We start from the raw sequence: 25,419 nt of genomic DNA on the forward strand, positions 1-25,419 counted from the left end.
GTGCTGCCTTCTTGGAGACGTTTCACTACCATTAATCTTTGCTTTTTCTGATGTTCCTCCCTACTGTATGGATTTAGTAAGCAAGAAGAAAATAAGGTGATGCTTTGCATACTATTTTTTCTTACTTGCAGTAAATAATAATACCTTATTTATAGCAATTATCACCCATGACGTTTACTAGGTTTGGGATGTTGAAACAAAAGCATCGTAACCTTTACCTAATTCGAAAGTCCTTACAGGCATACGGAGCCTGCGGCTGAAGAGAGGGCAGCTTGGCTGGTTGCGAAAGGCGAGCGCAGGGCTGGCGAACCGGTTATTGCCCCAGAGCAGAGCTCACTGAGGTCTAAGCCTTGTGCCATCAAGACGAGCTTCTGATTGAAGGTCTACTGGGGCGGTCGGGGGCATTTTGTGGCATGGTTAAAGGCTCTTCTGCACCCGTTGGCTTGCAGGGCAGCGTGGTTTTGGCTTTGGTCTTTTTCGCAGTGGGCTCTTGGAGAGAGCGGGCCTTGGGCAGTCACAGCCTTCGCGCCCGCTCCGCGCTCCCGATTCAGTGAGGAAAGAACAATGGCAACAAAGAAGTAATGGACCCGATCACTGGGAGTTTAAGCGCTGTCCCTTTCCCTGCGTGCAAAGCGCGTAGTGTTGGTTGTTGCAGTTTAAGGAGAAGGAGCCCAGCTGGAGTCTGCCAGATTTGGCCTTTGTTCCAAGCAGAGCGTCCAAACGTCCAAACAGCGCCGCTGAAATCGGTGGGGAAAAGGTCTGCTTAAAGGGTGTGATGTTCACAGGTGCAGTAGTTGGAGGACTGTAACACCCTGGCTTGATTGAAAAAAAGTTTTGGTTTTAGAACAAGAATCTGAATATAAATTAAAGTAAATGCAGCTTCTTACAGATAACTAATCTTGGAGATAAATCCCCGTGTTTTTATAACAAATGTTACTTTATGGCAATCACCATATGCTACCCCTAGTCCTGTTTGGAGTATAAATCATAACAAGCGTGTATCCTAAAATGCTCTATTGTCTTTTTATTGCCACATACGGCTGCTGTTCTTTCCACTTGTGATTAATTTTTTTAATGGTTCCCCCTAGAACCTAAAAAATAATTAAAACTAATGAATACTCTGCAGTGACAGTGAAGGAACGAGCATATTGCGTCTTTTCTCACTTCCCAGATCTGATCAAAAACAAGCGCAGAGCTGTGAAGTTGTGACACTGACATTTTGTACTTAGCTTTCGACCACCTCCTGAGACCAAATGATGATTCTGCGGCAGCACATGAATTAGAGTTTGCATCGCTTTTGTTTCATGGGAGCAGTATGGAGCTAATAGAATTAAAATTAGTTGAAGTAACAGTGTTTATTTGTTAGTGGAATCTCCCTAACAAATTAGGCCAATATATAAAAGCTCTTAAGTTTGTCAGGGGGTTTTGCTGGGTTTTTTTGTTTGTTTGTTTGAACTTTGTCGCTGCCTTGTGGCTTCAAGTTTTGATGTACTCCACGTAGTAGGGCTGGCTGGGGTTTTTGTTTCAGTGAAGCGTTGTTAAGCGCGTAGTCCCTTTCTATTAAAAATCAAGTGGCCAACTCCTGGGCCACCTACCAGCGCGGGCTGTCCCAATAGTGTGTTACGCCACCCCAAAGAGCAGTTAACGTACTTGCAGTAAAAGGCTGTTCTTGTACTGAAGTTCTCACGGTCTCGTTGCAAAACAAATAGCGGGGAAGAAGGAAGTGTCGTTATCTGCTTAACCATAACACCATTGCTTACTATTTTATGCTTTCTTTTGATTCATTTCTGATTGTAGCAGTTTTGACTATTTAATTTAACTTGCTTTACAAGCGAGATAGAAGCAGAGCTTTAGGAAACCGTTTTTTCTTTTCTGAAGATATTTGTTAATTGATTCCAAAGGGAGAAAAAGTTAGAGTGAAAAACCCGAGATGTAAAAGAGAAAGGGGTCGTGGAAATTCTTACTCCTTTTGAAGAAAACCTTGGTGACCCTGAAGTTAACGTTTCCTGTACTGCGAGCTTCCCACCTTGTACAGTTGTGCAGTCTCGTGAGTTAAAGGGAGCCAGATCTAAACTGTTGTGGCATATAAAAGCAGCAAACAAAGGCAGGCAGCTTTTTTTCCCTAACCCCCCGAGATTTATTCTGACAGTTTGCAACTAGACGAAATGGATAATGGAAGTCCCTTGTCACAATAACTCAGTTTAAATGTATTGTCAGATTAATAGACTCAGTTATCCACTCTTCCGGGGAGAAAGATGACTTGTGGTTTCAAATCATGCCCTCAACTCGTAACATCCGATCAAATTAACTGAACAGCCCAGATTTAGATTCCCAGCAGAAGCCAGGCATTTTATGCATTGGGCCATAAAAATGAGTTTGTTTCTTTATTTTTAATGCTGCCCAAACGGTTTCCAATTGCCGCAGCAACACCTGTGGGTGGCTGTGCAGCTGGCGGTCCGAGCGGGAGCCCGTCACGGAGGGCGCCCCTGAAGCCCCCGCCGCTTCCAGGAGGCGTCGGAAGAGCCCCGGGCGGGCGGCAGGTCGGCTCCCCCGTCCTCCGGCCCGTCCTCTGCAGCAGCCGCTGCGCAAAGGCGGCCTCAGCGCCGCCGAGGACCTGGCTAAAGGCGCGCCGGTGAGCCAACTGAGGCGCTGCTTAGACAGAGCGAGAGAAACCGGCTGAAGGCAGCCGAAAATATGGCCCTGCAGGCTTTTTGGGTTGATGGAGAGGGGGGTTAGCTTACGGCTGGCTTGCTGACTTTCGGTGGAGTTTCTAAAGCCCCTTGCACCGCAGCCGGCTTGCCCAGCAGCTCTGCCGAGCGGCCCGCGCGGTCCTTCAGGTTCACGGGAGAAAAGAAGTTAGATCGCGTCTCTTAGCAGCTCTTACGTCCTTCCGCTAAATCATTCCCCTAGGAAATTTCCCCTTCTCTTCCAGGTCGCAGCGTTACCCGAGACAGGCGACAAAAGCCTGACAGTGGCGGGGCAGGCCACCTACGGCTTGTAGGTGTTGGAGCAAATGACTCAGCGGAAGGACAAGCCGTTCCCGTTAAAACAAAGCCGCCCGCTTGCTAGTCCTTGGCCCGCCGCGCGGCCGTCCTGCAGCAGCAGCGCGGGGCAAAGCCTCGCCTGGCGTTTTGCGGGAGCGGGAAAGCCCCACGGGAAGCAGGAGCTTGCCTCAAATCTCATCATCTTCTCTTCGTTAGGCACTCTCGTGCGCTGAGCCATATGGGAGTCGATGGAAAAGGTGTTGCGGGGCAGCGTCGCCTGGCTCCGGGCTGCCGGACGGGTGCATCGTCGGCTCTGAAGACCGGATTTGTAGGCAGGTGGCTTCCTCTGAAATCATCGCATAGCTGAGACAAAGAGAGCAGAAGAGCGGAGGGGGAAGGAGGATGCGCAGCGTCCCTCTCCCCGCGCCGCCAAAGGTTGCTCCCCAGGGTGGTGGGGTTTCCACTTCGCCTGGAGGCGCTCCCCCGCCGGCTGGGTGGGCACTGGGCTCGGTGGTGGCGGGAGCATCCGGGTGGCCCTCGCCCGAGCGGCGAAGCTGCGGAGCGCAGCGTCTCCCCGAAGCGTGGGGGAGCTCTTTCGGCTGCAGCCGCGAAACGGGGAAACAGCCCCGCGAAGCGAAACCTCCTGCCCTTTCTTTTTGCTGTTAACGTGTGGAAAAAAAAAAAAAAACCAGAAGCGCCTGCTGCCCGCTGGGCTCGTGAAGTAAGCCGTTTTATGGTCATAAATCACCGCGGCAGACTTTGCATAATTTCCTTGCTGAACCTGAGGCGGCGTTGGTTTCCCGGCGCCGGGTTTTCGCGGACCCAATTTTTTTGGTGCGTTAGCCTTGGAGCCGTTTCGCACCCCAGCTTCTGTTCCCTGCCCTCCTCCCCTTCCCGGGAAGGGTCCCACCTTCCCCCCTCGCCGGTGACCACAGCGGTTTGGTGAACTTCGCAAGCAGCCTGAAACGTCAGCCAGGCGCAGCCTTCCCGCAGCTGCTACATCGTGGAGCAGAACGTAGCACATCAAACGTTGCCCAAGTATTCGCTTGTGGGTCTTTGGTTTGTAAAGCAGGAGCAAAGCCGGCGTTTGTTCTTTGCTAATATGTGGGGCTGTTGTTTTACAGGCTCGAGAGCGGTGTTATCGGGGATACGGGGGGGGGGGGTTAGTGTTTTTAAGCTGGATGCTTCAGTCAAAGCTTCACTCCACTGTAAACCCAATTAGCTTCAGTCTGCCAAGTCAGCCCGACTGCAGGGACGTATGTAAGGCTATGAATAATTGCTAAACTCAGTTTTCTTTCTAGCTAAGAAATGCCGTGAGGCTTTTGTTACCACTAGATAAACGCCCTGCACTTGTCTCTGGGGTCCCAGCTGAAGACATCTGTTCAGAAACCAGGAACGTGCTTGAATAGTGCTCTGCCTACGAGGAGGCTCAATAAAAAGCGTACGCTTTCCCTGCTGGTGAACAGAGGGGTGGCTGAGCCCAGATCCTGGTCGCCCCGAAGTGGGCAGGGATCTTGCCGCTAGCCCTCGCGGGAGCAGGACTGACAATCTGCCGAACGGGCAGGATAAGGCCGTTGCTGGGGAAGGTGCTAGCAATGCGAGTTGCTGGTTAATCGACGTCCCCAGCCAGCAGGAGGGAGCCACCGGAGGGGCTGATGAGGACGATACCGGGGTCCCTGGGACCCACCCAAGCCCAGAAGGAGAGATGGGACACCTGGGGAGCCGGTGCCCTCTCCTGCCTGCCTGTTGCTGCCGAGGCTCCTTCCCGTCATTGCAGCACATGCTGTATATTGGCCATATGGTAAATATAGGTTGTATTTCCAAAGGTAGAAGTTGACCGTGTTGACTTATTCTTTTGGTTTAAGTAGAACATGACTTGCCTGTCTGCAGTGGCGTCTCCCTTAAACATTTACTTGCCTTTCCACAGCGCACGCGTAGTATCCTGGATCTCTCTATAGGCCATCTGAAAAGTTGTCAATCTAACCTGAGCTGCAGGAGTCGCCATCCCATGCTTCGAAACTGGACCATGATCTCTTCCAGCATCCCTCAGGGATGGTCATGTTCTAGTGACAGCTTGAAAACTCTCCACATGTTTTCTTTGAAATTATTTTGAAGCATCCCTTCAAGTCCACGGTCCAGAAAGTGGCATTATACTCCGTGTGATGTCCGTTGGATGAGCTGTGTGACAAGGTTTGATGCTTCAGGGAATAGGCTGGATGTTTTGCAAGATTTGAAAATATTCAAATTGTTATTGCTTAAGCGTTAAATGATGTGTATTTACCCTGATACATACATATGGGCACAATTTTTTTTTCCAGATATGGCGTTATATAAAGTGGCATGACATTATTCCCTTTGTCTTCTGTAACATCTGCCAAAATATTGTTTGCACTATGACTGAAAGGTTTAGATATGAAAATATTTCAGTGCTACAGGGGAAAGTCATCATTTTGACTAATTTTACTATAGGAGGTATATAAGTGAATGTCTGTTTTGACAACGGTGAACTAAGTTGCCCAAAGTAGGAATGACAGTGCGACTCCCAGCAGGAGAAGCTGGTGTCACGCTGCTGTGTCGTGGCTCCAGCTTCCCTTCTACAGGAATAATGATGGTGTCTGTTATCCTCTATACATGGTGATATGTCAACAACTACTTTCTCAATTACTTCAAGTGCATATGTGGTGGTGGCACAGAGCAACAGGTGATACCTCTTAATAATAAACTAGCAACAGAGGAAGATTTCATTTTCTTTAAATAGAGTCCATGTCTGAACAGCTGTAAGACTTCCAGACATGGTGAAATCTCGAAGGGAGTTTTACTTTAATTCTTTCTATTGGATTATCTAAAACCAAGTGTACATCTCACTTTTGTTGAAAAAGTTACTGACAGACTGATGCCTGCTGCTCCTATGTCTGGGTATGAGCAACAGCGTGGAGCCCGTGAAGACTAGGTGGTCCTCTAATGACTGTTCCAAGTAGTGTAAAGCACCACACAGGGTATAGGTGCAACATCCTTCAGAAACAGCAGTGAACATTTTATTAGTACTGCTTTAGAAGATGGGAGACCCTGGTGGCAGTATGCCAAGAGCGAGGCACGTTTGTGTGTGAACGGGAGGTGCCGCAGGATGTGGAATCCAAGTGTGCATTTGTGTCTTGTTGGGCAGGGGGCAAAAGCTACTGCAAAGCCCCAGGGGCTTCCTACTGCTGCTCGGGGGGGCTCAGGTGCCCCCTCCTAACGGATGGAAAGCTCGTCTCGGGAAATTCTTACTCAGATTTGTTCTGTGCCATCAGGGAATTTAAAATGCAGATTTATGTGATGAGCAGTAATTCAGGATCATGATTCAGGTGGTCCTGTCAGTGTTGGTTGGCATTATCGTATCCGTGTTTGCCTTGTCAGTCCTTATATCTTCACTTTCTTGGTGAGTAGACCTTGTTACTTCTTTTTTGCCTGGAGGCTCCTCAGAGCACGTACTGTTCACGATGGGTTCTTGGTCGAGGTTGCATGCAAGTAGGTGTGACTCATCTGGAAAGAAATAACAGCTGTGTTAAACTTGGTGGTTGCTGTAAGTTGAGAATGACATTTGCTACCTGAGTACTTGTTGATCCATACGTATGCAAGTTATGTTGAGTAAAAGAGGAGGAACTTCAGCCTTCCCTCATGATCTGTGAAGAGCAGCAAAAATTGTCCGAGCACTATGTGGGGTGATACAGAAAAACGGTCGTACTTCTTCTTCCCTATTTCATTAGTAACCATTGCAATATGTTCATTACCCAAGGACATTATCACAAATTATATTTTGTCCCACGTGATTATGCCATTGACTAAAATGCCAATGATAGTGCATAAAATAGCTGGGAAATTAGGGATAATTTCAGCAGTATTAATGAACTACAGCCTTGCTTAGCTAATAGAGTCATCAGAGAAAGAAAAGATGAAGCGATTTTGCTTTTTTCAGTATTTATATGTTCCCAGCAAAATCACTGTTATTGATTAGGTGCAAGAGAAGTTTTACTCCCGTTTACTTTAATTTCTGGCTGCTCGGCTGATGAAGGCTTCTCCGTGTGCAAATTCCGTGTTTACATTCAGCAGAAGCTGTCGCCGCGCACGTCAAGGGAAGCGAATCGGAGCACGTCAAGGACGCGCTGTTCAGCGTTACGGAGAAGGAGCTCCGCCGAGGGAGCCGCTGCAGCGCACGACCGCGAGCGTTGCCGCTCTGTAAAACCCAGAAGCGGCGCTCCATGTCTTTGAGCGTTTTCTCATGGCCTTTTACTTATTTGCTATTTCCGTGTCACTGTTTAGAGCGCTGTCTGAAGGTGGAGTGGTTACAGCTTTTGGCTGTTTAAAAGATATTAGGAGCCTGTCGCAAGTTGGGCTTCATGACGCTTGTGCTCAAAGAAGTGAGGACTTGGAGGGATGCAAGTGTCAGCAGGATTTAGCATGCTTATCTCAATATTTTTAGCTGAAAGGAGCTCTGGAATGGAATAACACATGGAAGCTATTTTAGAAGATTTTGTATATATACATACACACCTAAATATGTGTGTATGTATACATATGGCTTTAAATGCAATTGGGGAGGTTCAGTGAAAGGTTTTACGTTAGCTTGTTAAATGATGGCCGATGTAAGCGATCCTCCGAGCCGGGAATGGCGGGGTGGTAAGCGGGGCAAGGCTGCACAGCTGCCCTGTCCGTGGCCACGCGTAAGGCCGGCTATTGCGGGACGCGGAGGCAGACCGGCTCCCGCCAGGAATCCCCGAAACTCCCTCGGGCGGGTTGGGTAGCCTGGTACTTGATAAACTCAGGCCATAGAATATTTATTGTTCGCAGACCAACAACCAGCAGTGTCTTTAAGCAGAGGGAGCACAGCATGTGTAGCCATAGGATCCTGTAGAGGAATTTGGGAAACAGGATTGACAATTGTGGTCAAAGCGTGGATTTTTCCGTTTCGTTTGAATGTTCAGGCGTGTCCTCTGCTATTTGGATTCGTTAAAAACGATACGGAGGGACTCTGAAGCGTTGCAAACGCCTCTGCATACCACTCCAGGCTTTGCAGCATCCGTGATATTCTTGTGAGGTAGAACTTAAAAATTTTGCATCTCGTAAAATGAAACTGGGATTACTCAGAGGGAATTCTTATAGTCTTTGGGACTGCTGCCGGTTGTACCCGTGAGGTTAGATAGGGCGTTCGGTTGCGCAGAATTTGACCCCATCAGTCAGGCTTGCTGCTATAACAGGTCCCTCGGCCCTGCAAGGTGTGTGGGAACTTCAAAAGTAGTCCTTAGTCATGGGACACCGAATTCAGTAGGTCTGCTGCAATGTCCCGTAGGAGAGCTTTAAGTTCGGAAGCGGACTTTTGGGAATATCCGAGGGGACCACGCACGCTTTGGTCACTCGTCATTATAGATGGCAAACGCTCAGCTCCGCTCAGCTGCAGCTTAGAACCAATTAATTTTATGAACCCTCTTTGGAGCTCCTGTTCCTCCTTATGTAATCCTCATTTGTTTCAAACAAGCGGAGAACATGCCCCTGAGATTCTAAACATACCTCTTTATTAAAGTTTAAACAGAAATTGTTACCTACAGAAGCTAAACTTAGCGCTAATGTATGAAATGAGATGAACAGAGTCCTTTTAAATCTCCTATTGTGCACTAGATAAAGCAGCATTTTGAAGAGAGGTGGAGGAGGTGACTGCGTATTAATATGAGCTTTAATGATCTATTGTATTTATTTCTCCAGTAAGCAGAAGTAGATTAAAAATGAAAATGCGGAGGTTACTTGGGCGATTGCACAGCCGCTGGCGTTGGCTTTTGTTCTGCGCTCCCCGGGAAGCCGCGCTGCGGGCACGACGGCGGCGGGTAGCAGCATGCAGCCGCGGCAGCCCGGGTCTCCGGGCCACCTCCGACGCGCGCACGCCGTTCAGGAAGCCTCGTCCTGCTCAGACCTCGGCGGGAGGCCGGGGCCGGGGCGGTAGCACCTTCCTTTCAGGAAGCCAGCAGTGCCGAAAAGAGGCCCGTTCGTCTCCGTGCGGAGCGCCCGCCGTCTTCAGCAGGGCTTTGGTGGTGTCGCAAGAGCAGCTTTGGAGCTAATGACAGCAATCCGAAAGCCCCGTGTCACCTGATTGCGTTTTGCAACGATGGGCGTCCCGCTCGTGGTTGCTTATACCTGCCGGGGACGACCAGCACCGCCGCGTATTTGCTGATGTGTTGCTGCCCCCGGTGCGGGCGCGTTTTGAGCCTCTCCGCGTGGCATGAGTAGCCCTAGCTCTGGCAAGAGTAAGGTGGCCCTGCGTGTTGGAAGCAAAGACGAGGGGAGTAGAAAGACGGGACGTAGCATGTGGGTGTAGAGCACGGGCATGCGTTCCTGCTGCTTTTGCTGCGTGAAGTAATGGTAGTCTTACATTACCAGGGTGGTTAAATGCTTGCATGGGGATATATTGGTCTAATGTGCCAAGATTTCTTCCACAGATCTGTGATTCGTCTTCTAAGGATGTTCCCATATAACCTGAAGCACGAGAGAAACGAGATGGTTTACCTTTTCTAAGGTTTTAATGAGCTAAACTAAAAAATGTTCAGCTTTTCTACTAAGCGTGCGGTTAAAGAGGACAGGGATGCGAGGAAGGCAGCAGGTACTTCACAGCTCAGGAAGCACCGAGTTGTCATTATCATCGTGAGCGGGACATACCTTTCTGAAATCAATGAAAGTCAATTTTGCCTCCAAGTGATAGATTACTTTGAGATCTCAGTAGAATTTTTCTGCAGAATGTGATGTGAATTGGACAAGGGTGTTACAAATTATGATAACCCTGGACTCGATGTACATTAATTTTCTAGCCCATTTTCTATGCCACTATGGGAGCAATAAACAGTAATAAAGAAGATTAAAGCTCATCCGTGGGCTCTCCAGTGGAGCCTCTGCATATGGAGGAGTAGGTAAGAAGAATCTGTGGTATGGGATATAGCAGAGATTTGCCCTGGCCACAAGCTGATATCCAGAGGAAAAAACTGTCTTTTAAGAATTTTTGGAGATCTCCTTTAGCAAGGTGTTTTTAGCCTTCCTCTATTCCAGTTTAGGGCTGGTTGGACGTGTGCAGAAGGCAAATTCCCTACCATTTGAGCAGCTCTCCATGCAAAAATGGTTAAGGCAAATTAAGTTGCAGAAGTATATGCAAGAAGAGATTTGCTTTTCCTTTAAGGAATACTGGGGTATTTGTCGACCCCCCTCAGTTAGAAACCTAACCAATTAGAGTTAAGGATGAAAAAAAACTATTAAAAAACCATGAAGATCAGAGAAAGGCTGGAAATTAGCATTCAGGTAACCCAGCTGCCTCACCACTGTCACCATGGAGATCCCCGACGATCTTCTGTTCTTTGCATGCAAAGTGTGCAACAACATTGCGTTCATAATTGGCACCATGTATCTCTTGGTAGATTAGGCTTGCCCGTGAAATAATGCTCGCCTGGTACTGAACGATACTCGGGTAACTGGCAGTAATGCATGGAGTCATATGGCCTGATGTTACAGTCCAGGGATTATTGAATGTGTTTCCTTGCATGGTGTGCAACCATAAAGACGATTGCAAAGTGTAGCTGTGCTGTGTGTGCAGTTAAGGCATTCTGGTTTTGCGGCTATAAAGAAGATAACCACGTTTTTGACTGATGAATAAAGTCGTGTAACGTTCTGTTGTGAATTTTTCTACATTTGCTGTGTTTTCAGATTTCTGTACTTCAGCTCTGATTTCCATGGATTTCTGACTTGGAAAAAAACCTTGGCGCTGCTTAGAGGACTGGTGTGGACCCCGGCTTTAACTTCTACTCTGTTTTTTTCTGAAAGTTCAATACATGTTTGCTCAAACACACATTTTACACAAGACTTATGATTAGCTTAGCGTTTCAGATTGTCTTTATGATCTGCTTTCAATGCATTAGATAGTTGTCTTTTAATTCAAATTAATGAATGTTCTTCTTTTCCTACTTTAGCATGTTTCAGGGTTCAGGCACAGAAAGGTGCCACATTTGTGGTTATACCTGTAAATGAAAAGCAAAACTTGCATGTTATCCTCCTGTGTCCCTAAAAAAATTTAATGTTACTGTAGTTATTGGCATTCTCATTAAAAACAGTTTAGCTAAAAATCAAGACACAAAGATACAGTGACTTCATCAAAGCAACGCAAATCCAGATAGAGCTAGATTTCTAATTTGACTTCTATGCTTTGAAATAAATCCTCAGAGCATCAGTTACTGTATCTGTTGTAAAGCAATTACTATCAGCCTCCATTGCTTCCCTTTACACATTTTAATTTAATTATTATTTCTGCTTTAAAATACAGGGTAAGGAATTTTACAGTTCCCCCAAAAGAACTAAAGCAGACAACAACAACAAATATCCATAAAAACAGAAATTACTTTCTTTCGTAATCAGGTTGATTAGACTCATGTATAATCATACACAGCAGGTGGGAAGATTAACAATTCACTAATTCCTAGTGGTCATTACTGCAAGGAAATTTAATCTGCAGAGTTCACAAGGACTGGAGTTGCGTGCTGGTAAGGCTCATTTAAAAGACAGAGGAACACAACACGACTTTATATTCTGGAATAGAGTTTTACTCCCAACTATTCTCGCTTGCAGGCAGTACGCATATAGTCGGTGGATTTTATTTAATTGCAAAATAGATTTTTAGCGATCGTGACCACTTAACAAACACATTCTGATCTGCATCTGTTTTCAGTTGCTTCGGTGGGGAGTAGAGTCAGACCCTTAGCAAATTAAGCTTGTTGATAAGATAGATATTTGTACAGCACAGATATTTTTTCCATACAGTGGCAGCGTTAATACACAGTGCTGACAGCTTCAGTTCTCATATTAGGATCAATTCAGAGAAATTCTGCTGAAGTTGAACAAGCATTTCTATTTTTATATGAAAATAAAATATGACATCATTGCTGTGATCAGATTCTCCTGCCCTAACCAGGATGCTTTTCTTGATTTAAAACCCCAAAATAGAATGCCTGGCAACTTCAGGGGTGAACGTTATGGTCATCTGCTACTCCTGCACCTGTATCTCTAACCTGCAGACTTCTTACTCCCAGCTTCTACCAGCCGGAGCCTCTGTCTGCAGGCAGCGGTGCAGCTCAGCGCGGTCGGTGACTACGCGGGGGCACTTGATGGAGCATTGGATGGGTACGTAGGGACTGGTCCTCTACTTTTTTTGCTTGTGTGTGAGTTAGGTTACATTTAGGCACGTTTTTCCATCTCTCATGAGCAAGAGCAGAAGGAGATGAAAGAGCAAGAAGGAAAACGGTGGTAGCTCTGAAATTAACGGCTGGTTAATTGCCGAAAGGGAGATGGAAGCAGAGCCAGAGTTTAGTGGAGTAAGCTGCACGCTGGTCACTTCCCCTGGAACCAGGTTTGTGTGTGCTGCATCTCCCTGAAGAGCCCGGTGGTTAGGTTAGCGTTAGGAAGATGAGCTACAGGGTTCGTTACTGACAGGAGAAGCCTTCCTATAGAAGGCAGTGGAAATTATTATGAGCAAATAATGTAACTCATGCTACAATATCTAGGTCATGACAGTTTACATCAAAGAGGTGAAAAGGAATACGAAAAAGAAAGGGAAGGAGCATGTGTTTGCACTGGGCATTGTGGCCCTCCAGAGCGTATCAACTGGCTAAGCAAGAGAGTCAGGAGGTGAAGCTGAAACTGAGAATGTTTCATTCTCTGTACTTGGAGAAATCATAATGAAATGTATCTCCACCATAACAAAATGAGTAGTCCATGGCCAGCTGCCTCCCTTTTTATCATTATCGCTAGTTGAGGTTGTTTTGAAGACATTTCCTAACATAGCACCTCGTCCCATACTTACCCGCTGAAAAATCTTTTGCATTTTTCTGAGAGCATGTCCATATGGCGTTGGGAGTGGGACCCACACCAGGTCTGTGAAGCTGTGTAGCCATTTCTGTGCTCCTGTGGACCAAGCAGGTTTAAGAGACAAGAGCTGGGTGCTCCATAAAAATAGATGTTTTCAACCCAACTTTCCCTACTTTGCTAAATAACTTCTATGATATCTTTAAATGCTAGCTTCCCAAAACAAGGACACTATTAGACGGTAATCTCCCTGGCTGCAGGTGCGCGTGGTGGTGCTTACACTGTGCAGAGCACTGAGAACTTGGTGGCTTTTCTCTGTTGCCTGAAACCGAGAGTGTCCAAATGCATTTCCTTGCGACCCTCCCGTCTCTGCGGTGCCGCCACGGAGTGTCGTGCTGACACTGCTGTTCGTTTCTCCTGCCAGCTGGAAGCCCCATGTCCTCAGACACGAATGGCTGATTTCCTTTGGTCTTACTCCAGATGCTAGGTCTGCTCCTGCCTCCTTTGAAAATACTGACGATTCTCCTTTTGGCTTAGTTGTGCTCATTAGGCTCACTGTCTTACCTAAATCTTTAAGGCCAAAAATACACTCCTTTGATCGTTAAGATTTAGAATATAAATGACCTATATTGTTAAAAAATACATATAAAAATTACCAGATGGCACAGTAGCTAGGTGTGGCTTGTGTTAGAGGAACGTGTTATTCTGAAATAAACAACAATGTGCCCCTCCAAGTAAAACAAGTGACCACTCGGCCTATGTTTTATTAGTTTTATTGAACAGCGGTGATAATTACTATGGTAATTATTATTATTACAGTGATATAACACTGGTGTCCTTTCCCATACAAACAGTTTCAGTGAGTCTGAGCCACAGTGGGAACCGCTGACGTTTTCTCGACTCCCGCCAGCCCACGGACTTGCGTGAGGCTGCACGAGCCGAGGCTCCAGCCTCTGGCCCAGCCCCGCTGCTCTGTCAAAGCTATTCTTAGCGCAGAATTAGCGAAACCGAACTGGGGGTAAACGCAGTCAAAATAAGCTCCTGCTCTGGCTTGTTGTATAGCTCCCACTTGCTTTGCAGAGTTCGAGTGCAAAATAACAGACACAGAGCATGAATCAAAGTTAAGCACAGCTGCACTAGCTTAGCAGAGGTGTAGGTGATGATTTAAAAACCAGGAACGGCTGGAAAGGTGACTGCACTGATGTTAATGCTGTAGTAACCTGATAGAGGGAAGATGCCAAGAGGTTCCACTAGCAAAGGTAAACAAAATCAACTGGTAAAGCACGAGGTAAGTTTTAACGGCAATGTGCACGGCAGTAAATGACAACAAATCACCAGAGAGCTGTTGCTTTAATGATGCTGTTGTAAAAGTGATGTTCCTGAGCTATTTCAGACCATGTATACTGAATTCTGGCTGATTCTTATCAGCCTATAAGTAAAAAAGCATTTGTATTGTGCAACTTAAATGAAACAATCCTTTGGACAGGAAGAGATGGATTGCAGGTGCAAACAGGCATGAAATGAAAGTCTAATAATGAGTTTCCATTAGTAGCTAAATATATAATCAAATAATTTTTACCCAACATAGAGCAGTGAGAAAAAAAATCAATTCTTTCGTCATAAATATTACTATGTGTATTGATGCTCTAGGATGTCTAAAACTGGTTTTGTTGAATGAAAGCTTTGCTTCGATTTGAGTCAAATTTCAACTAATAGCAGCATATACCCCTTCCTAGCTGAAGAGAAAGTAGCATAACATGAGTTTTCTCTTACTGCACGTGAATGGAATAAGTTTTGTGTAGAAGTCCTAAATAACCTACAGTGCAATGAGGTATTAGTTATAATATGGAGTATTTCTGTCTGAAAGCTAGAGAGCAAAATGTTTCAGAAAGATGGACTAGCATTGTTCCATCTGACTTTACTTACAGATGTCTGTAAAGGAAGTAAGCACTGTTTTGCTCTCTAGTCTGTAGCAATGGTTTCCTTAATTTCCCTTTTCTTTGCCTTAAGCAACCTCTAACCGAGAGTTTTAGGGCTTCTAACCAAGAGGCACCAGGTTAGTACAGCATGCGAGATCAGTACTCGCACAGTCGCGTGTTTTTGCAGTGACGTGCGTGGAAGAGCAGCTGCCCAGATGGCGTGGTCTGCGTGCCGTCTTTGTAGCTCTGCACGCAAGAAGAACGACCGCGTTTACAAATAATGCATTCTGGACTTGCAAATTCTCACATCTATCCTAAGAGAGTGACTGATGTGTACAGTACAAATAATGCAGTGTTTCTGATAGGCCAGGTTCTGCCACCTTTCCTTCCAGTGAGGTATTTGCCCCTTGACTTCACAGGGCTGCTTGCGGAGAAGATGCAGCGTGGTGGAGTGGAACTCATGGGCCGGACATGATCTGGCTTCCGTGGCGCGGTACATTTAATTACGGACGGGTAGGTAGATTGCTGCATCATCCCATTGGAAAGACAGCTCTGTGACCTAACAGCAATCATGACTTCTCAGGACAAGTTAGTGAAATCAGGAGGAATTTTGAATGGAGACTGACAGCAATCACCTCATCTTAAGGCTCAGTATTTTATGAATCAATGTGTATGTAGTATTTGCCAAATCAAAAGTCAAAGGAAGTAGTAATAATAGAGAAGGAGAAAACCCAAACAATTTTTAGCACTTTTTTTTTTCCAAGGAGGCACTCATTCTGTTAGGTTAGCCTTTATTACATTTTAAAAACAACCTCCCCGACTGATGTTGCAGGAATCTTATATCAGAAATAGTTACTTGATAGAGGCGGGTTTCAGTGGACGTTAGTTCTCAGTGGATCTTGTGCATGGAAGATGAAGCTTATAATAAGTGCACCAACTGAGAAATGAACGGACTTGTTAGACACAGAGTACTTCCAGACGAGCTTTCAATGAATGTATGGCTGCATATAAATCTCCTAGTTTAGCATGACAGATACCTCCCGTCATAACAGAAACTTCGTCAAACTCTGAACTGAACTGTTCTGACTGCAGTCCAAGTGAAGAAGAGGCTTGAGCACAATTAAGCTAATCATCACATTAAATATTTTGCAGCCAGTGATCAGCCTTGAATAGCACCTCACGGCCCTAATGGCTGCGTTGACTTTAGTGGAATGATAGCCCGTATTCACGTCGTGCTCCCCTCCTGATGGGTTCCCAGAAGGATTTACGAGTTTGACAAACTGAAATATCGTCCATTCACTACTGAAGTCAGCTTCCCCTGATGTTAAAAGCATATAACTCTGCAAGACAACTACTTGGACCAGGGAGTGATGGATAACGTGCTAGGGAAAATAGGAGGGAGAATTTGGGCAGGTGCACTGCAGTTATCTGACTTGACATGTGGCCAGAATGTAGAAGTTTTTACAACCCAGTTGTTGAAAAATACAACCTGTCATCTTTCACATATGCAGAACTTTGGGTCTGGGTTTCTTCTGAAAGCGGATGCGCTAGCTTTAGGCGCTCTGTCAGAACCAAGGGCTGTTAGACAGCAGGGGAAAAATGGATTTTGACCCCCCAAAAAGATGTATGAGAGCTGAATAACCGCTGTATTTCAAGGATTGTGATTATACTGTTGCCACAGAATATAGCTTCATAGGAAACTGGTGACGGTAGTGAAAACGTAGCGGTCTTCCACGGGGCACTTGTCCCCGGTGGACTTGTTGCCTCTGGCAATGCGTGTTCTTTATTGCTCTTACCCTCAGCACTGCCACTGCAGCCTCCTTTGCCTGCATACAGATGTGCAAAGGTGGATATAAAGGTGACTCTGAAATCCATGGAGATCACTGCTCGCAGGCTATTTCCTACTGAATTGCTCTGACTTACTGCAGTACAAATGCCTGACAGAAAGCCGTCAGGAAAGACATCTTTGTTACAGTCTTTCACAGTTGTTGTTGTAGCAGCGATGGCTTGCGTGAACTGGAGATGGTCCTGTCAAAGGGGGTAATGGTGCTCCCGAGCCAGTGACTGCCTCCGTGCTGTGCCGTTACACCACGTCTGATAAAGGCTTCCCCATTCCTCTGAAACCCATCAGTGATCCAACGATAAAAACAAAAATCAAACTGAACTCCAAAAGCGCTTTTTCTGCTATCCTGTGTTTATGGCACGTGGAAATCCTGTTTTGAGAGTGTAAGATAATTTGTTTACAATGATGTAATATAAACACACTTCCAAGTGCCTTGTTTTCGTAAGAACCTCTTTACATCTGTGGACTTTACACCAGAGTGAGACGTTAGATTTTTGGAGGCTACCTGGATATTAATGAAATTTCTGAGGCAGCTTTATTCAGAGAATTGCAATTGCTATGAATTTTCAGCAAAGGTGGTTGCTGCAGTACTGAAATTACGCAGCTAATCTTACAAGGCATTTCTTGGCTCCTAGGTAGACAAAGCACAGAGGACTCCCTTTTGACTCATCTCGTCTGAGCAAAAGCCTGTAATTTGGACCCAATCTAAAGGCAGATTTCCCATTGACTCCAGTTGGCATCATATCAAACTTTTACTGTGCTCTAAATCAGACAAATGAGAAAACAAAGTATTTCTGTGACTTTTTTCCGGAAATCTGAATGCTGGAGTAATTCTGAGATGCTCCCGAGGTTTCACAGATTGTGTCCGCATCGGGGGCTGTCTCATCGCCGTGCCCGGGGAGCACACAGTGCTATATATTATTTATATTGGTATACATCTAAGTGCAGCAGCCATGACTCAGGACCAGGCTATGCTAGGTGTTGTACAAGCAGGGGATGAAAAGAGTTTGTTCCCAAAAGCTCACAATCTAAGTATCAGATAAGCAATGACAAATGGGAAACAAGGAACACAAGAAAGCTAGGAGTAAATATTGGTTAGCTCTCCAACTAAGTTTTGTCAAAACATTAGAAACGTCTACACAGCCTAGCTCCACCCCAGGGAGACAGCTGAAGAATATCTTGCTTCTCATCTTCCTCTAAAACTCTAAATGAGAAACAAATAAAATTTTTCTAACCTTACATAGCTGCTGCCATAACCCTACATATCAGCTAGCAAGCTTCTCTCTCACCAGCTGGAAATCTCGCATTTTCATTGCCCTGTGTCACCAAATGCATTCATCAAACATGACAAATACCTCCAAAGCACTAAATCACTCCACTGCATCTCAATGGGCTACATAATCATTGTCAAACCAACAGTAAATTTGAAAATATCTGTGTTCCAAACTCAGATACCTACAGCTCTTACTAGGGCTGAGCAACTGCAGAGGAAAAACTGAATTCCAAATAAGTTTTAGAGCTTTTCATCCTCCTGAAAAATAAATGCTGGATAAACGCATGCATGTTTGGAGGCTTTCTGATTTTCTTTTTAGGAAAAAGATTTTCTCTACCCACAGGAATGATTCATGTAGTGAAAGATGTTTTTCCAAGAAATAAGGTTATATCTCACTAAATATGAAAATGTAGAAGTCAAAAAGCATTGCTCTGCTTTCCTGGGGAGTTGTCAGTTTTGTGGTCTTGCCCACGCATTGCTCTGTAATCCTGCTGCGTCCAGGAATGTCCGAACCTCTTCCAGGTTTGTATCATAAGGGATTGGCAGAGAATCAGTGTTTTTACAGCGCCAGGAGGAGAGAAATACATCTGAGCATCCTCCTCCTCGTTATTGCACAGGAGGCCTTTGTAACTCACTCCACAAATCCTATCTGCCAAAAAAAGACCTTTCTTAGCGTTCTTGTTAACTTTGATGAGGTCCCTTTGAAGCTCTGACTTTACTGACTACCTCTTAGTGTCTTTAGGGCTCAGTGAGGCGGTGGGCGCTCCGTGAGGCGGTGGGCGCTCCAGCTTTTCCACCAAAAAAGAAGAATCACTGCTCTTTCCAGGTGATAAAGATCTGTACTATGTTGAAGCTGGATTTATACCACTTCAAGCTCATGTTAAAACAAAATGATTTAGGAAATTAAAGAGATTCCTAGTAACCAAATTTGAGGGAGTTCTTTGGATTCGAGTTTCATGCAGAGGAGGGGAGCGTGCTGCACTGCAGTGGGAAGGCAGCCGCACTTCCCTCCCAAGGGCTCCCTGCAGCAGTAAGAAAGGAGGACGTTCAAGCCCCTTCCTAAAAGAGTTTGGAACAGCTAAAGACCTTGTTGGTCGGGTCTCAAAAATACCACAGTGAGCCACAAAGCAGAAAAGCATGAAAGGTTGTTTTTTCCTCCCCCTCAGGAATAAATGTCTTTTCATTCCTATTGCTCCCCGAAAATGAGTTCCTTTTGCATCTGCATCGCTCTTTTACTGCATGAACGTGGACATTCTCCTAACATCACGCTCTTCATTATTCCCGAGATGCTGGTAAGGTTTTGTGATGGCTAGCTGAAGCGTCAAGTCCTTAGATGAGCAGTTCCCAGCAGAGAGACACTGCGAAGAGAGAAACTGTCTCGGGTGCTAGTGTCCTTACCGAGCAAGGAGAAGCTGAGGTGCTGCATTTCCATGTCGGACACCGCTTGCTGGCCAAACCCGCAAGGATATGGATGCTGGAGAGCATCAGGGTGTCACCCTGAAAAAGGCTGATACAGGTTAAACAGGGAAAAGTCAGGCTTCGGACACATGAGCAAGTTGCCCTAAGGATCCCATATATCAACTGATCCGTGAGCACCACTTCCTATCTGCAGTGAAAGCCAGACTTGCAAGGTAACTATAACCTTAATTGAAGAGATCTTCATTTTCTTTCTTTGGAGGTGGATGATAGTGACTTCTTATTACCTCAAGTAACCGTATTTTATCCATGAGTGTACGCGGACAAATGCTGCAGAGGAGCTGGCGCACAATGAGTTTGTAGCTTACTACACACGCAATGTTTTTACCTTCATAAAGCCAGTACTCCGTGTTCAGAGTGTTTAAATGGATGTTTAAGAACAAGTTCAGTTAAAGATGTATGGATGGAAACATTTCTTCTTGAACTCAGATTCAAGAGCCTTGTGTTTATACATAGGATTGCAACATGGACACATAGGAAGTCTTTGTTTTCAGTCCATAAATTAATCTTGCATTTTTTAGAGTATATTTATATGCATGTATATACATACACTTTGCCTCAAAAGCAAGGATAATATTACCTGCTTTGTGGTTCCACAGCGTTTTCTTTGGTGTCTGCTGAGTGCTATTGCGTTTTTTAATTGTGAGTCAGTTCACAAAGGAGACTTGCCTGAGATTTTTTTCACTGTGCTTTTGCCACCCAGTTCCCACTAAAGCTGAGTGGAGGATTTTACTGTAAAAAGATGCTGATTTTGCAAGAGTGCAAAACCTGTGCTGACATCAGTGGGAGTGCTTGTACCTGGGATGATTAAAGACTAAAGCCAGTGATGTGATGGCATGGTATTAGCCTGGGATCTGGGAAATCTGTGTTCTTTGCTGTGCAGCTCTATCTTCTTAATAAGGGGCAACTTAAGGTTACCGTAAAGCCCAATCCTGCTGATCATCTGCACTGTGAACTTCTACATTCATCTCCCGCTGGCTGCCCAGCTTGACCTTGAAGGTGTTGAGGAACATCCAGGTGTGAAAGCAATTCTCCCATCTTGCCTCACCCTTTCTCCAGAAACATGCCTGTGTCTATGGACCCAGAGCATCCGCTGGTGGCAGCAGCCTGGTCCTCTCCTTAAGGCTCCCCAGCCCTCCTGGTGGCTTCTCCTCTCGCTGCTCCAGGGCGAGGTGAGCTCACGGGGAGGCTCATCTCCAGCAGGGCTCTGCTGTACATGTCAGTGTGCAATGCACGTAGCTGGGGCCACCACGGATCCCAGTGCTTCAGGTGCAGGAGGAATCGGAGCCTGCTGGGAGTTGTGAGGTTGACCCTAACTGTAGGGCATGCATAGCTAGGTTTTTGGTGTGAAATGTAAAGAAAATCACTCTTGCTGTGAGCCTCATGACTATTTTGGAGTGCTGATTTTGTGATTAGAAATGTAAGTAGTTTTTAAGACCTCAGCCATCCTGTCTGTGTGCTTCAGACCTTTATTTGCTAAAAAGGAAGACGTGCCAGAGTGTGGTGGTACTATACAGAGGAAATGCAGGCAGTCTTTCTCATGTACTGTGGTAAGAAGGAGCAATTCAATACTGTGACTGTAGATAACTTCTATTACTATTCTTTCCCAGGAAAAATCTTCTAATTTACTCCAATGATAAATCCAATATTCTATATAATCCTTTATTTCTGGGAAAATCTAGTTTGCCATTTAAAAAAAAGGAGAGGAGACCTACTGGGCAATTGACAGTTTACTTACCAGGCAAAAATTCAGCTTGTGCAAATTCATGTGTGTAGCATGTACACCCAGATAGTGAGGAAATGGCATGTGTCGGAAAAACAAAGCAGCCTTGTTATATACTGTGTGAGCCACAGGGGATTCGGATGGCAGCAAGGAAGCTAGACTCTTTTTCAGTCCTTTATCATAGTCGGGGTGTCAGCAGAGCCAAGATCTTTTTCAGTTGTGAGAACTCTCTAGGTAATTATTCTTACAGACTAATTGCCCCCAAAACAATTTTTTTAACCCACTGTTCAACACAGTTTTATCTGTCGAACTGAAGAGAAGCGTCAGAAAGTTAAACCCGTTTGCAAGAAGATTATTCCACGTGAAAGCCAGCCAGGAACCTGGTGGGAGAGGATTTTCCCAGCTGAGAATGACAAAAGAACATCTTCTTTTTAAAGATGAGTTCAGAAGTAGGCATGTAAAATCAGCCAGGTATGTTACTTAGCAGAAAGCCTCAGCACAGGGTTAGAAAGGACATCCGCTGGCGTCCTTAACACCAGAAATCTTTCCCTGAGCTGCATGGTCGTGCGGGAGGTCGGCACTCGTTGGGGAATGGACTGGGGAAGACTCGCAGAGCCTTGCCCTGGTCTCCCTGCAGGCTTCGGAGGGGACCATCATCCCAGCAGCCACCGCGTCTCTGCGATGCCAAGCTTCAGCTGTGGCCATGGTCACCTCCAGATCCTTTCTGAAGAGCCTCCTTGGCTGCGAGAGCTAGTCCTGCCGCGACACGTGGTGGGGAGAGGGTAGGTTGCTTCAGGCAGTTGTTTTGAGGGCTGAGCTTTGCCTCATTGCGCTATGATCAAGCCTTGTGTGCTGAGTAGCCACTCAACATCTCGAATTTTGCCCACAGAGCCAGGGAACCTCCGCATAATCCCTGATCCACGCCTGAAGCTTTTGGTGCTCCAGTAGCACGGGCGGTTAGACTTCATAACCGTCCTCAGGGGCTCCTGTGCCATCTGAGGAAGTCAGGAGAAACCCCTCTCTCAGGTTTCTCGGCATTGGCTCAGGAGTAGAGGACATGGACCTTGTGTGTGCAGAAACGGCTGCAGACCTAGTGGCATGCAAGTACTTCCGTGGCGGTTTATGAGTTTTTGTATAAAGAGGATTTTGGAAGGAGAGGAAAAATACTGTCCAAAAGGCCTGGGGTGGTAGCATGTAAATCACCACATGACCAAACCAGCTTCCTCTTCTTAGGATGCATCAATGACACAGGTGCTGTCCTGTGTGTGACTGTCCTCTGAATGGCTCTGTCCTGTGCCTTGGCAGTGACGGGGTGTCCTCAGCTCCCTGCGCCTCCCCGCCTGTCCTACTGCCACGCTCCCCATGTGGCCCTGCTTGGTTTGTCCCCAAAACGGTCTTTTGAAGAGTAGCATCCCTTCACTCTGGGGTGTGAAATGGCTGAATCAGTGAAACCAAATCCTGGAAGTTTTCCTTGGAGGAAGCACTGCTCAGGACCTCGTCCAGCTCAGCCTGCGAGAAACGCTGAAGTTGCAAAGCCGGCTGATAAGATTTCAGACTGTAGTCTTCCCTGTTAAAAACCTCCCAAATAACCTCGTTCTGTAACCTTGTTACAGAATGAAATATGAGCGTGGATTTTTTTTTTTTTTTTGTAATTTCCGCAAGTAAACATGTTAACCTCCCCATACAAAGCTTCTTTCCAGCTGGCAGCCATCCAACCCAGGTGCACTTTTCAGGCAAAATTGTCCTTAATGTGACTGCGTACAAATTACGGTTTTGTGTAGCCGTGACTAACAAGACTGCTTTTGGTTAGAGGAGCCCAGAGCATTTGGGCAGACTTACCTGAATTCTGGATGTGTTTGTAGCCTCTGCTGTTCTCCATGTCAGGTGCTGTAAATGCCCACCAAGCTTAATGTAAACACATGGGATTATTTACTTTAAAATTAAATCCAGATGTTAATAGAGCAGCTATATTTTGGCTCTGAGTTGTTTTGTTAAACTATTTATTTTTAAAGTTAGTAATGTTAATAGTCATTTTGTTTTGTGAAATGCCTATACTTATTGCTTTGACTTTTTCCGTGGGGCTATGTCACTTAAAGGGAAGGATGTTGCATTAATAAGGGCCGAGGCACAATTCAAAACCATGTTTAGGAAACCCTTCATCCAAGCCGCTGCTGTAATGCAGTGCAGGTTGGCACTGGAACAAAATAGTCCTCCTAGCAGGAGTCCCGAGATCAGATTTTATTCCCTTAAATTAAACGATTTTTGAATCAGAAACATTGATCAGCCTCAGTTAAAGTTATGGTTTCGCTCCTACAGACTGCTGCCTCTCTTTTGGAAGTATTCATGTCAGCACAAAGAAGTCATTTTCAGTGACAGATCAGAACTTTCTGCCGTTTGTCTCTCCTCTCCGTTGCTGCCAGAAGTAACCTGTTCCTCCTCCTCCCACGAAGATGCGTGATCAGAGTCTTCACTGAACAGCGAGTTTTGCTTGAAGTTTTGTGCTTAGCAATATGCAACAGGGTGAAAGGTGCTGAGAAGTGGCGCATTAAGTGCAAGGCACTGCATTCATGGAGAATTATATCACTGCCAGAGAAAGCCCGATTGCCTGGATGCACCATGAAAAACTGAGCGCTTGACTTTTCCTGTTCTTGAGGGACAATTTACGTTGTTCTGATTTGTACGTGCACAAGGCTCAGCAGCCTGGCCCTGCTCCATCGAAGTACTTGCTTTACTTTAAAAAGCCTGCTTTTTCAGAAACGAGCGCAGATGCCTGGCGCTGGCAAAGCGCTCTCTCTAGAATTGCCTTCACGCAGTATTTTGGGGCTTTTGATCTCTTTGGGTGTTGGGAGAAGCGGAACTGTGTGAGAAAATGTAACACAAATGAATAAGGACATGAAAAATATCAAGGTGATGTCAGTTAAGGAGGCAGCATTTGGAGTGGGAGACAAATTTTCAGTTTTTCCAGTCTGGTTCACCTGTCCCCCTGCCTGTGGACTGATTTCGGAGACAATTGTTGCATGTTTTCCTGAATGTAATCTGTTGTTATCTGAGCCCTGCAAAATAAAGCCACGTCTAATTCCGGGTAACCACAGGGGTGATTTCATACTTACACGGCAGTGAGAATAAAGACTTGTTAATGATCTTTAAAGATCAGGTCATTTAATTCTGTGCCATTTGCAGTTAAACCAAACGGGTCACAAAGGGGTAGACGTTCCTTTCAAGGCCTGCATGCGGGCACTGCTAATGCTGATGGAGGTGACACATGCAGGGAAGGAGGACTATGCCCCTGGTCAGACATACCACCTTTGTGTGACATGTCAGGGAAGTGTTGGAGACAAAGCATGGGATAATTTGCTATTTCAGTTGCATAGCGACTGTGCAAGGTGAAGGAAATAGTTTAAAGGCCAGGTCCTGCCCGCTATTGAGAGCACTTCTGAGGTGCTGAGAGCCTTTGCCTCCCTAAACAGCAAATGTGTGAAATGTTCCGAAGCAGGAAGAAATTGCAGGCCAGCAAATGCTTACTGTCCAGCAGAGGCAATTAAGGGCAATGGGAACTGCTGAGCACTTCATGGTCTGGACTTACAAAAAAAAAAAAAAAAAGCTGTTTTTCATAGTTTCCAGTGCTTTCTTGGCTTCAGGTATAATTCTGCATTTTAATTAGCTTATGGAGGAAGGGACAATTCCTCTTAAGGAGAGAACAATGATAGAATCGTATTTTATCTGTAGCTATCAGTAGAAAAGAAGGAGGAAACGATCAGTCCTCCTTTTCCTTTCCAAAATCAGGTACCAGAAATTTGTTGGACTGAAGCAACACAATGAAGAGCCAAAGCTCACCTAAAAAAAATAAGATAAATTATTTTCAAATTTGTGAAATGATTTTGAACAAAAAGGGAAGAAAGTGATCAGAAAAGACTGACTGATGTTTTTAAATTTTTTTTCAGGATGGTGCTTTCATTTCACAGGTAGCTAAAATGCAATCTTAAAGGGCTTTAGAGATCCGTAAAGCCTAACTGGTTGGACAAAAGCTACTCAGCCACCTTGGAGTAAGTTTTTCAAATGTGTTGCCAATGGAACTGTTGGGGAGAATCAACCCAAAATTACATTTTAATCCCTTTCTCCTATACTTCCATTGGCTACAAAATGAGAAGCTTTTTCACATAGATCTGTAGAGACCATCGGACTGGTCCCATCTGCAACCGCAGTTCAGAATTTACTGCGAACTTAACTGGCTATATAGCGCTTGGATTCCATAAAAAGGTAAAACACTCTCATAAGCTTTTTTTTTGTCCTGCTCCCTTTTTTGAAAGCCTAGAAGGCACATAAAGTGCAATTCTCAGCAA

At 45.5% G+C, this 25,419-nt stretch overlaps 1 long non-coding RNA gene across 1 annotated transcript in view; it reads left to right on the forward strand.

The window, feature by feature from the left end:
* The window catches only part of LOC138060968 (uncharacterized), a 115,763-nt gene extending 90,824 nt beyond the window's left edge, over positions 1 to 24,939 (forward strand). Inside the window, exons 10-11 of the long non-coding RNA XR_011134486.1 lie at positions 12,074 to 12,164; positions 15,184 to 24,939. This is a non-coding gene — a long non-coding RNA (uncharacterized lncRNA). The remainder of the gene's footprint in view (positions 1 to 12,073; positions 12,165 to 15,183) is intronic.
* Positions 24,940 to 25,419: the final 480 nt, after the last annotated feature.

Source organism: Struthio camelus, chromosome 14, assembly GCF_040807025.1.
Source record: "Struthio camelus isolate bStrCam1 chromosome 14, bStrCam1.hap1, whole genome shotgun sequence".
In the NCBI taxonomy this organism is placed as follows: Eukaryota; Metazoa; Chordata; class Aves; order Struthioniformes; family Struthionidae; genus Struthio; species Struthio camelus.